The sequence below is a fragment of the Sinocyclocheilus grahami genome, unplaced genomic scaffold (genome assembly GCF_001515645.1).
Source record: "Sinocyclocheilus grahami isolate Dianchi unplaced genomic scaffold, SAMN03320097.WGS_v1.1 scaffold939.1, whole genome shotgun sequence".
Classification (NCBI taxonomy): Eukaryota; Metazoa; Chordata; class Actinopteri; order Cypriniformes; family Cyprinidae; genus Sinocyclocheilus; species Sinocyclocheilus grahami.
In genome coordinates this window covers 184,452-195,192 of record NW_015506118.1, presented here as the reverse complement: position 1 = coordinate 195,192, position 10,741 = coordinate 184,452, and the positions used below count along the sequence as shown (strand labels likewise).

The 10,741-nt window shown below is 36.7% G+C and overlaps 2 long non-coding RNA genes across 2 annotated transcripts in view; one reads left to right on the top strand and one right to left on the bottom strand.

Annotated features, from left to right (window-relative positions):
- LOC107564478 (uncharacterized) overlaps positions 1-5,878 on the bottom strand; it is a 12,710-nt gene extending 6,832 nt beyond the window's left edge. The window contains exon 1 of the long non-coding RNA XR_001606238.1: positions 5,804-5,878. This is a non-coding gene — a long non-coding RNA (uncharacterized lncRNA). The remainder of the gene's footprint in view (positions 1-5,803) is intronic.
- The window catches only part of LOC107564477 (uncharacterized), a 15,065-nt gene extending 6,853 nt beyond the window's left edge, over positions 1-8,212 (top strand). Inside the window, exons 2-3 of the long non-coding RNA XR_001606237.1 lie at positions 5,806-5,894; positions 7,780-8,212. This is a non-coding gene — a long non-coding RNA (uncharacterized lncRNA). The remainder of the gene's footprint in view (positions 1-5,805; positions 5,895-7,779) is intronic.
- Positions 8,213-10,741: the final 2,529 nt, after the last annotated feature.

Genomic DNA, 10,741 nt, shown 5'->3' with positions numbered 1-10,741 from the left:
TTTCCAATATCGTGCAGCCCTATATATATATATATATATATATATATGCATACATATCTTATACATCTTATATATTATTTTCAAACAAATGCTTCCCTTGATGCAATTTCTTTCATTTCTCATGAGAAATCAAGTCATCTGGTGTTTTTTTTTTTTTTTTTTCTCTTTCATATCGCAATATATATAGCAGAAATACAAAATATCGCAATGCGAGTTTTTTCCAATATCGTGCAGCCCTATATATATATATATATATATGCATACATATCTTATACATCTTATATATTATTTTCAAACAAATGCTTCCCTTGATGCAATTTCTTTCATTCCTCATGAGAAATCTTGAAGATGCATTGCATGCGTGTTATTTTGAGAAGTCTGTCTGCAGTCTAGACGTCTGAATATGTTCTTGTCTCTGTGTTTTTGTGTGTGCGTCTCTCTTTGTGTGTGTTTTGCTTGAATTATGACTTGCAGTCAGTCGTATTAATCCATTGTTTCATTACAGTCTGACTAATTCATAAAAGAATAAAGAATGCGAAAACTTAAAACAGACTGTCAGCAGATCGTCCGTCTTGTATAGAAACTATGAATGCTAAACCTTTCTTTCGCATCTAAATCCAGGCCAGTATCGGTCGTCTGCTGCATCGACAGCATGCATGATCTAATAATGATCTGCACGCTCAGATGGTTGTTTTTGAGCAGCTGAACTGCATCTGCGTGAACTCGTCTCTCTATAATCACTGCTCTATTGTTCGGCCGGTTTGACGAGGCTGTAATGGACGATGAGTGGCCAGAGATGCAGATCGGCGTGTGTTTGTCGAGCTCTTGAGATGGTCAACAAAAGGCTGATATTCCCGTTGTAACACCTGACATCCGGCCAGATCCTGCGACTCTCTCCATCAGATTTATTAGAGGGAAGTAAGTAGGTGCGATCGCTGAAACAAGCCTCAGTACAGACGCCATCTCCTGGAAAAGCAGCTAAAGCTAGATTCAGATACTAGTTGGGTTTAATCTTTGTGGGAACGTTTGGTCATCAGTTGTGATGAATAGAGAAGGTCAGCCAACAACTTAACTGTTCGATTAGTGAGGTAATAATATAATGTGCTAATAGAAGTAATAGTAATAATAATAAAAGTATTGTAAATTTTATATTTAATTTGTCAGACTTTTAACTTACTTAATAAAAAATAGTTTTATGAATAATAGTTGTATTAATGCAATTGTTAATATTTATTTTACCGTTAATTGAAAAAATACAAAAACACATTTAATATTAAAAATATTAATAAAATTTATTATTTGTATTTTTATTATTGTCAAATCTTTAACTGAAAAAATACAAAAATTACTAATAATAACAATACATTTTATTCATATTTGTATTTTATTTTTATCAAACGTTTACCTGAAAAATGCATATTATTATTGTTATTGTCATTATTATTATTAGTAGTAGTAATAGTAGTAGTATTGTTTATTATTAATAATAATAATATTTTATTAATATTTGTATATTTATTTTCAATCTAACTTTTTACTGAAAAATACTAAAATAAATTGTATATTTATTATTATTATTATTATTAGTAGTAGTAGTAGTAGTATTTATATAGTTATTTAAAGTTAAACCTTTTAACTAGAAAAATACTAAAATAATTGTAATATTTATTATTATTATTATTATTATTATCACCGTTTTATTATTATTTATATATATATATATATATATTTTTTTTTTATCAAACATTTAACTGAAAAAATTTTTATTTTTAATTTTGTTACTTTTTGTAAAAACAAATTCATAAATATCAACGTCCGCTGTCTCCTAGCAACGGGAATCTGGGAGTGTTTGGAATTTGTCCAGGAGGGACTTATATTGCAGAATTCCAATGGAATGAATTAGGTTGTCATAGCAACAGGTGAATGAGACAATGATTGGCCGGCAGCCAATCGGATGCGTTATATCCAGGAGGTGCTTTCAGGCTGTAGCTTGTCAGATTCACACCTGCAGCGACTGCGCTTCCGATCCTCTGCAGACAGCATCATCTCACATCATCACATGATTAGAAATGTTACTATGTAGGCAACTCACTAAGTTCTAATCTACAATCGTTCGCTTTATTGTTGCTTTTATTGACCAGAGCTCCACAAGACACCAGCTGCTCTCAGGAAAAAGACTTTAACGCTGATATTTAACCCTGGAGGCAGTGCACTAGATGGAAGCGCTCAAGGTCTGAAGGTCAAAGGCCACTGACAAACATTACGCCACCTTTGTTTCCGTCTGTAGCACCACCTGACTAATCCACAGACAATGTTTATTTGATTAGATTTTTTATTTTTGTATTTAATATTTTATTTTATTTATGTTGTTTATTTTTATTGTATTATTTATTTTTTGAAATGTTGTTTTATATATATTTAGCTTATATACTGTATATATATATATATATATATATATATATGTTTTGATTTACATTATTATTTTATATATTTTATATTTTATCATCTTTGTGTCCCCAGCATTACCTGACTGATCACAGATAAGGATTTTATTTTTTTTAAATTATTTTTTAATATATTTGATATTTTATCATCTTTGCACCACCTGACTAATCAGAGATGTGTATTTTATTTTATTTTATAATTTAAAAAAAATGTTTTGATTTATTTTATTGTATTCATTTATTTTATTCTTATATTAAATCATGCTGTCACGCCACGATCAGATCAGGTTTTGCAGGTTGAAAAGTCCCCTATACATATATAAAACAATATGATACAGAAGGACCGTTGGTTATTGAGCATCAGAATGCATTTATCAGTGTTCAGTTGGTAATAATAAGCCAGGTTTCTTTTATCTGAAAGCCTGTTTGACCTGACGCTGAGATTATTGTATGTTGCACCACCTTTATGAGGAATTGTGTGGGACTGGGGTGTATTTGGCAGCAGAGGAAGAGCTGGATTGAAGCTGTGTGTGTTTTGTAACCGTGAGCGCTTCACCTCTTAAAACTTTACTGAGTGATATTTAAAACAGCCGCACCCAAACACACACGCACATGCCCTGCGGGAGAGAGAGAGAGTGTGTGTGTGTGTCTGGCCTGCTTGAGTTGAACGCCCCACCGGCACACGCCCTGTTCCCAGCATGCCTTTCACCTACATACCACAGGACGCTGTCACACAGAACTTTGTACATGTTTTCATCTGTTGGACGAGTCAGACAAACCACGACCGTCTGTGACAGGCGACGAAACGATGGCATATTTCTCCCCAAAATAAAATAAAGAAGCCTGTTTTTAGCATCATTATCATTTTTTGCATTGTGACATTTTTCATGACAATTACAGACCAGTTTGGCAGGGCGCTTCCTCTCTTTTAATAATCAACAGCAGGCTTTAGTTTGTCACACTCATGAACATGAATTGCTGCATCAGGGGGAGGGGCTTCCTCCTTCTAGAGGACATTTGATTGGACGGAAATCTGTGTGGTGCAGGATGATGTCACTATTATCCATCCATCCATCCTCGCTAACACAGCTTAGAGACGAACCTAGAACATGCTCTACATGTTAGATCATGGTCATAGCATGTGTTTTACAAGATCTTGCTTGTAGTTTCTGCTGGAGTAAAAGATCTGTCCTGTAGACTCCAGGTTGAGCTGCTCGTCTCCGTGATTGGGGAAATTTGCTCAGCTGTTCACATGGACTCAGCGCTGAACTTTATCATTGGTTTGCATTGGGTAATACACGAACTCACTGAGGAATTTTTACTGCATTTATTAACCTTAACCTTTGTTCCTGTTAATGTCAGTTAATAAAAATGTTTGTTAGTTCACAGAAGTCTTGCTTTAGTATCAATGAGATGCTATTATAGTTTTTACTAATAGTTTGAATTTGATGTTATTTTTATGTTTTCCGTTTTTATTTAATTTTTTGTTTTAGTTTAAGTAATTGTGTTTTTTATATGCCTACGTAATATTTATAATTTTTTAGTTATGTTTTTTCAGTTTTAGTTATTTTAGTGAATCACATTAAACTAAATGAAAATTATATATATGTATATATATAACATTTTTAACAAATTAATTGCACATTCGGAAATTAATCACGATTAACCTCACCTAACATTAAAGTTTTTAAATATACTTTCTATTACAATATATTACAATAATCTATATATTGCACATGCAATCTTCAAATTAATTTACAAACAACATGAAGACAGTATTTTTTTTTAAATATTTGTTTAGTAACATCTTTTTTTTTATGACTGAAGGCGAGTATCACTGATACCAATACTACTGATGTCTCTATGAAATATAGATTTTTTTCCCCCTAATATTTAATCACTGATTATAGCCATTTAACATTACAGTATAAATGACCGCAATCAATTTGAGCATTTATTAAAATTTAAAAAAACATGAATGTGACACGGATCTGACATGCATCGTATTTTCTCACAAGCTTTTAAATATAATTGCACTTTATTTCAGTTAACTAAAACCATAAAATCTTTTTTTTGCTACTTGAAATAAAAGTTAAGTATAATAACCCTGGTTCACAGTGCATTAACTAATGTACAGTAAACCTGTCTTGAAAATGTTGAGACTGACTTCATTTAGATTCATAAATGTTGTTTATTGCTAATTCATGCAAACCTTATCATAAAGTGTTACCGTTCTTCTTTCTGCTGCATATGAAATAATCACTGATGTGAGTCTGATATGTTAGTAAAGTGAATTTAGTGTCAAATGTCTGTCAGATGAGTTTCATTCTCAGTTTTAAAGTTAGTCTGTGGTCATTCTAATGAGTTCTCATTTGCATAGCGAGATAAACACGTGATCAGGGGAATTTTGCAATCCCATTCACACACACTCATATTGTGTGCTCAATCAAGCAGAGAAACACACACACACACACACACACACACACAAGTTTCTCTCACTGCGTCTGCGCGTGTAACTACAGTAAGTCAGTTTTTCCGTCTTATGAATGTGCTGCAATAATTCAGGTTTTGTTTGCACACTTTCCCATGATTCCGCTGTTTGTTGCTCCAGTTTGCATTATGTCGGATATCTGCTGGATTACTGTGGATTTCGAGGGGTTTTTATGCAATAAACAGACTGACGGTGATGATGTCATGGCCGTTTCTCTGCTTTCCCACAGTGCACTGGGATCGGCCGTGGCCTGTCCCCGTCTCTTAAATAAATGTGCTTGTTGTGCATTTTTAATCCAGTTTAATTCTGCAATCATGAGTTAATAATAAGCCATAAAAAATCACGCATGATGTCACGTTTGGGTCAGTTACAGTGTCGATTAATATTTATGAAAATATGCAAATCAGTTTCGGAACCGTTGGAATGTGCATGCATCGTGAGATACTGTATCCGTGTAGAAGGTCATGCATGCTGAAATGGGGGTTTGTATTTCTTTTATTTTTTCCTATTTATTGTTATACAGTTACACATTTTCCCCCCCAGAATATATCCAATATATAAAATGTTTAACATGCACCAGGACTTTTCTAAATGTCATGCATTAATGAATATGTGCACGTCTCATATCAGAGGATGCTCGTCGTGTGTGTGAATGTGAAAGTGTTCAGATGGAGATGTGTTGTGATTGCAGGAGCAGATCAGACAGATTGAAGTCTTCTGTCTGTGTTTTTCCCATCTGGGACTGAAATCTCCCAGCAGCTCTGAGGTCCAGCGCCGTCTGAGTCCATTAGTCATCTGTGTGTGTGTTATAGTGACACTTCATCAGTTTAAGATCATCACTTATATGTGTGTGTGGTTGTGTTTCAACAGTGTGTTTCTGAAGAGGACAGAGACTTCAAGGAGACTTGAGAAACTGATTAACTAGAATAACAGCAGAACGACTGAACGAGAAACGCCAAGTGAGTACAAACACACAGACTTTCACTAAAATATCTTTGACAAACATTATAAATATGAATATTTATGAAACCATGTACATGAGCTTCATGACTACTGGAATGTACATGAGGTAATAATGATGTAATGCTATAAAGTTGGGTAATGAGACACACACACAGGACTTGCATTACACAATACATTACATGTAATTAGCATAATTGTGCAAGCATCAGAGACGAATATTAAATATTGCATCAGGACGCATGTGTTGAGGAGTTTGTGACAAATCACACTGATCCTAGCATGCTTTGCTGCAGAGCAACAAGATATCTGACACATTAAAGTGAGTGTGAGAGTGTGTGTGTGAGAGTGTGTGTGTGAGAGTGTGTGTGTGAGAGTGTGTGTGTGAGAGTGTGTGTGTGAGAGTGTGTGTGTGAGAGTGTGTGTGTGAGAGTGTGTGTGTGAGAGTGTGTGTGTGAGAGTGTGTGTGTGAGAGTGTGTGTGTGAGAGTGTGTGAGTGAGAGTGAGTGAGAGTGAGTGAGAGTGAGTGAGAGTGAGTGAGAGTGTGAGTGTGAGTGTGTGTGAGTGAGTGTGTGTAAGTGTGTGTGTGTGTGTGAGTGTGTGTGTGTGTGTGAGTGTGTGTGTGTGTGAGAGAGAGTGTGTGAGAGAGAGTGTGTGAGAGAGAGTGTGTGAGAGAGAGTGTGTGTGTGAGAGTGTGAGAGTGTGTGAGTGTGTGAGTGTGTGAGTGTGAGAGAGAGTGTGTGAGAGAGAGTGTGTGTGTGAGAGTGTGAGAGTGTGTGAGTGTGTGAGTGTGTGAGTGTGAGAGAGAGTGTGTGAGAGAGAGTGTGTGTGTGAGAGTGTGAGAGTGTGTGAGTGTGTGAGTGTGTGAGTGTGAGAGAGAGTGTGTGAGAGAGAGTGTGTGTGTGAGAGTGTGAGAGTGTGTGAGTGTGTGAGTGTGTGAGTGTGAGAGAGAGTGTGTGAGAGAGAGTGTGTGTGTGAGAGTGTGAGAGTGTGTGAGTGTGTGAGTGTGTGAGTGTGAGAGAGAGTGTGTGAGAGAGAGTGTGTGTGTGAGAGTGTGAGAGTGTGTGAGTGTGTGAGTGTGTGAGTGTGAGAGAGAGTGTGTGAGAGAGAGTGTGTGTGTGAGAGTGTGAGAGTGTGTGAGTGTGTGAGTGTGTGAGTGTGAGAGAGAGTGTGTGAGAGAGAGTGTGTGTGTGAGAGTGTGAGAGTGTGTGAGTGTGTGAGTGTGTGAGTGTGAGAGAGAGTGTGTGAGAGAGAGTGTGTGTGTGAGAGTGTGAGAGTGTGTGAGTGTGTGAGTGTGTGAGTGTGAGAGAGAGTGTGTGAGAGAGAGTGTGTGTGTGAGAGTGTGAGAGTGTGTGAGTGTGTGAGTGTGTGAGTGTGAGAGAGAGTGTGTGAGAGAGAGTGTGTGTGTGAGAGTGTGAGAGTGTGTGAGTGTGTGAGTGTGTGAGTGTGAGAGAGAGTGTGTGAGAGAGTGTGTGTGTGAGAGTGAGTGAGAGAGTGTGTGTGTGTGTGTGTGTGTGCACATGAAAGCGCGTGTGTTGTTCTGATCTCTGTGTAAACACACATCATGTGCTATTGATGTTTTTAATTAGTTTTAATTTTTATTTTTTATTTTTTTTGCTTTTCTATCTTTTATTTATTATGAAATCTATTCTTAATCTATTTTTTTTTTTTTACATTTTTCTTTCTTATTTTTTCTTTTTCTCTCTCTCTCTCTCTCATTCCTCTGTAATCCTTCATTCCAGCAGCTGTTACGGCTGAGTTAACTCTTTAAGCGGAGGCTGATTTGCATATTAACCCTGTTAGAGGTTGTTTGTTGTCTGCGTTGAGTTGATGACATCAGCGGTGCGTGTCTGTCAGTAAATCTGCGTTTCTCCTCTTCTTCAGTCTCAGAATAAAGTCTTAGCACATCTCCATACTCCAGGTCTGCTCCTGTAAGCCGTGTCTTCCCGCTCTTTCCAGTAAATCTGCTGTTGTTGGAGAAACGTCTCGCTCAGCAGGTCGGGTCTCTTTGTGACATCGCGTTGGGTTTGGCTGTTTTGTTCCCATATAATAATTTATTGCACCGACTTGAATTCAAAACCAAAAACTCAAGTCGATGCTTGTCTTCTGAAGTTCACGCTTGTGAAACAAAGTCTGCTTTCCCTGCAAGAATCAAACCCACAATCCATATAATCCCGACCTAAACAACCTTTATGATTTCTGTGCCTTTATTTGGTGACAAAGTGCTTTAATCTGAACTGAAAGCACATGTTTTTGTACGTTCAATCCTTTGCATTGTTCATGACAAAGACATTTAAATCGTAACTAAACCATTAAATCAGCAACAATAAAAACAAACATCTCATATTCAGAGAAAACAGATTTCATCTAAAATGCACTATAACATTTCTCTCTCTCTTTATTTTTCTTTCTTTCTTTCTTTCTAAACCTATTTTTATTCATTTGTTTTTTTCTTTTATATTTATTTGTATTTATTTTTATTGTTTGTTCTTTTTTCTTGTTTTTCTTCATTTCTTTATTTCACATTTATTAGTTTTTATTTTGGTCTATTTTTATATATATATTTTTTTCTTTATCTTTTCTTTTAATTTATTTAAAAAAAATTTTTTTTTCGAAATTAATTAATTAATTTGTATTTTTTTTCTTTCTTTCGATCTATTTTTTTAATTATTTTACATTTTTAGTGTATTTTTTCTTATATCTTTCTTTTCGTTTTATCGATTGAGTTTTTGCAGGAGCTCTTGAAGTCTTGCATGCAGCCAGATTCATGTGGTTTTTGGGCTCATATCAGTATGTCATTCATGTTTCCATAATTAATCACATGGGGTTGTTTGTCTGGTTTTGCAGATTCTTCCCATATTTAACTTCTTAATCATCTTTCGTTCTTCTGTCTTCCTGAAGTTCTTTGCATTTGTTTGTTTGTTCGCTCAGTGTTTTTTATTTCCTGAAGCGTCCGTGTTTATTTCAGTCCTGTTTGTCTTTTGTCCCTGGAAGGAAACAATCGTCAGATCTCACCTCATAAATGATCGTGGATGTGATTGGAAAGGACCGATGCGTTCGCACCTGTTTCAGACGGAGCGTCTCATTATCAGCCTCATCTGTCGCTCACGCCGCGTCTGATTGGTCCAGAGAAACTCGGCGTGACATCAGGAAATCACAGCGCTAGTGCTGCTAGTTAACTCAATCATAACTAGTACAAGTGCTGATGAAACCCTAACAAGCTAAAACACTCAGAACACCCTAACAACTGCATAGCAACAAACTGAACCTCTCAGAACAGCCTAGCAACAACACAGCAACAGCCTAAACACTTATGTCACCACTGCAACAACTTAAAACACTCCTAATACCTTAGTAACTGCATTTGAAACAGCCTAAAGCACTTAGAATATCTTAGCGAAGCCATAGCAACAGGCTAAAACACTCAGAACACCCTAGCACCAGCATAGCAACAACCTAAAAGACTCACAGCACCCTAGCAACCGCATAGCAACATCCTAAAACAGTCAGATTATCTTAGCAACGGCATAGCAACAGCTTAAAACACTCAGAACACCCTAACAACTAACTGCATATCAACGGCCTAAAAACACTCAGACATCCTAGCAACTGCATAGCAACAGCCTAAAACACTCAGAACACCCTAACAACTAACTGCATATCAACGGCCTAAAAACACTCAGACATCCTAGCAACTGCATAGCAACAGCCTAAAACAGTCAGAATATTTTAGAAACTGCATAGCAACAGCCTAAAACACTCAGAACACCTTAACAACTGCATATCAACAGCCTAAAAACACTCAGACATCCTAGCAACTGCATAGCAACAGCCTAAAACACTCAGAACACCCTAACAACTGCATATCAACGGCCTAAAAACACTCAGACATCCTAGCAACTGCATAGCAACAGCCTAAAACAGTCAGAATATTTTAGAAACTGCATAGCAACAGCCTAAAACACTCAGAACACCTTAACAACTGCATATCAACAGCCTAAAAACACTCAGACATCCTAGCAACTGCATAGCAACAGCCTAAAACACTCAGAACACCTTAACAACTGCATATCAACAGCCTAAAAACACTCAGACATCCTAGCAACTGCATAGCAACAGCCTAAAACACTCAGAACACCCTAACAACTGCATATCAACGGCCTAAAAACACTCAGACATCCTAGCAACTGCATAGCAACAGCCTAAACCAGTCAGAATATCTTAGAAACTGCATAGCAACAAACTAAAACAATCAGAACACCCTATAAACTGCATAACCACAGCCTGAAACACTCAGAACATCCTAGAAACGGCATAGCAACAATCTTAAACAATCGCAACACCTTAGCAACTGCATAGTGACGGCCTAAAACGTTCAAAACACACTAACAACTACATAGTAACAGCTTAAAACACTCAAAACACCCTAGCAACTGCATAGCAACAGCCTAAAACATTCCAAACATCCTAGCAACTGCATAGCAATATCTTAAATCACTTATACAACCATAGAAACAACCTAAAACACTCCAAATACCTTAGCAACAGCCTAAACACTCTCCTAGTAAGGAAAAGTGAATATCCCCCGGGTTCTTCACGTGTGCGTCTTTCTTGACCTTCTGCTGCATGTGTGCTTATCTGAGAGCTGTGTTTGCGGAGGTCGCTCTAACCGTATGAGGACTCGAGGGGAAAACTGACATTCATTACATTCAGTCGGATAATTGCTAAATATTGCCGATTATACACACAACATGACCTTATACTGTAGTGTCTGAATGCTGGTTTTCAGTGCAGAAGCTGCAAGTGTTTTATTTGATACTTTCCCTTTTTGCTTTTGTTTTCAGTA